Here is a 2555-nt window from a genome sequence, read left to right on the forward strand (position 1 = left end):
ATATGTATATGTTTGACAGAGTATGTGAAAAACCAGGCTTAACAGGTATGACTTAACCCATCTAGAGCAAGCTCTAGTCAGGGGTACAGAGTACAGAGTACAGAGATAGTGCATGCACAGGTTAAGCCTTGGTACAGAGAAAAGAATTTTTATTTTCACAGAAAATGTATGATCATGTATGAGGTTTATAGGTACACAGAGAGTATAGCAGGCTTGCTACGGGTTCTGGCGGCCTTAAGCCGACCTGAATCCTAGCGCCGGTGGCGGTCCATTTTGGGGTCGTTACAGATTGGTATCAGAGCCCTAGGTTCACATGATCGGACCTATAGAGAGAGTGTCGGGCTCATAGAGGTTAGAAATGGTCAAGCACAATAGGAAAGCATGTCCACTAGGATAGGGTGTTGAGTCCTATCTGTTTGCTGCCATGAGTTATGCATGTGCATTCTTGAGATGTGATGTTTATGTGCTAAAGTGCTATCTTCTGTTTTGTTGTTCAGAGAGTAAAGATGAGAGGAACTCGTCGATCAGCTCGATTGACTGGAGTCCCACCAGATAGTGAAAGACCAGTTGCTCGTCCTCCTGCATTGCCAAGGGCAAGGTCTCAGAGATCTAGCAGGGAAGGTACGTCAATAGACCCTAGAAGGTTTGTCGACGAGAGCAGAAGGGGAACAGCTAGGGGAAGAAGATCAGAGGAAATGAGGGAGGCTATGGAGATTGACCAGTCTAGAGATGACAGCATGGGTGTAGGCAGATTTGAGGAAGGTATGGGAGAGTCGCAGGGAGGTGTGCAGACCTCAGGTTTTGGCTATCCAGCCTTTCCGCAGGACCCAGAGTATCCGATGGGAGGTATGTCGGAGTACTCTAGTTTTGTCCCATATCCTCCTTACATGTCATATATGCCTTATCCTCCTTACTATCCACCATATCCTATGTATCCACCTTCCCCTACCCATCCAAGTGCAGCACACCCAGAGCCAAATGACCCAGTACCCCCACCATCAGAACCAGTAGCCCCTATTGTTGACAGACATCAACCTAGCTCATCTGGAGGTAAAGTGCAAATGACAGAGTACTTGAAATTGGATGCTCCTAAATATAACACGGGAGATGATCCATTTGAATACCTCAGATCAGTTAGGATGATAACCAGTGAATTGGGAGCTGATGATAGTAGAGCCATTGAGATGGCAGGATTTACACTTAAATGCAAGAAAGCCAGAGAATGGTTCAAGAATTATGTGGAACCCAGGGTGGACAGTATGTCTTGGGGAGAGTTCGCCAATGAATTTGCAGGGTGGGCTTTTCCTGATAGTTCCAGGGAGATGAAAGTCATAGAGTTCGAACAGTTGAGACAAACAGACGAAATGAGTGTTGATGACTTCACAGATAAGTTCCTGGATTTGCTTCAGTATGTGGGTCAAGCCTATGATACTGATCAGAAGAAGGCAAGGAGATATACTATGAGATTACATCCCAGGTATTCTTCCTTGATTCTTCCAGCAGAAAAGGGGAGTTTCCACACTATAGTGGACGCAGCCAGGAAAATGGAAGCTAGTGCCAATATTCAGAAACAGTCAAAGGCACAGGCTTCGGGTTCTAAGGCCCCCAGTTCAGGCACTACAGGCAGCAAGAGATGGGATAGAGCAAAAGGAACAAAGAGTAAGTTCTGGAATAAAGTCAAGTCAGGTCTGAGAATAGGTAGTGGCTCAAGCTCTGGCACAGCTCCAGTATGCAGAAGATGCGGAAGACCACATGGAGGAGCTTGTCGGTTGGGATCTACAGTTTGTTTTAGATGTGGACAGGAAGGGCATATTGCTCGGGATTGTCCTCAGGTGACTTTTGCACCATCCCAGCAGATGAGTTCAGGCAGTGTGGTACAACCAGGTGTACAGCCAGCAGCTCCAGTCATGCCTCAGAGTAGTGGCAGAGGTAGAGGGAGAGGGGCAGCCTGTAATACCCGGCTAGATTCAGACATCGGAATTCGTACCGTCCGGTGGAATTCGGGGATGTCAGAGGTCTCTGGAAGGGTGAGGGAAAGTTTTTCTAAAATGTTTTCAAGTGTTGTAAATGGAAATGGATTGAGTTTTGAAGAGAAAAGGCCAAGGAGGCATTTTGCCATGTTCGGCCGCCGAAGGTAAAGTTCGGCTGCCGAAAGTGCCCAATGTTCGGCCCCCGAAGTTCAAGTTCGGCCCCCGAATGTTGCATGGTTTTGCATGCGATTCGGCAGCCAAAGTTGAGTTGGTCAGCCAGCTATTGTGCACTCCTCCGTCGGTGAAATGGCCAAGTGTTGCATCCAAATCACAGACAGGGGATTAGGCCACGTCTCTCATGACTCATCTGCAGGGTTTTCTCACACCATGCACAGGTTTGGTGGTTTTCAAGTGATTTTGAAGGTTTTGGGTCAAAAGGAGAGGTTTGGTGGTTTAGAGCTTTTGAAGAGGTGTTGGTCCATAGATCAGCTTTCAGGTTGTTCCTCGTCTGGTTTCAGAAGGTAAGGGAAGGTTTTGAACTTCTTTTACGGTTAAGGGTAGAGTTGCATATATAGGGTTTAAAGT

The sequence above is a fragment of the Manihot esculenta genome, chromosome 18 (assembly GCF_001659605.2).
Source record: "Manihot esculenta cultivar AM560-2 chromosome 18, M.esculenta_v8, whole genome shotgun sequence".
NCBI classification, from domain to species: Eukaryota; Viridiplantae; Streptophyta; class Magnoliopsida; order Malpighiales; family Euphorbiaceae; genus Manihot; species Manihot esculenta.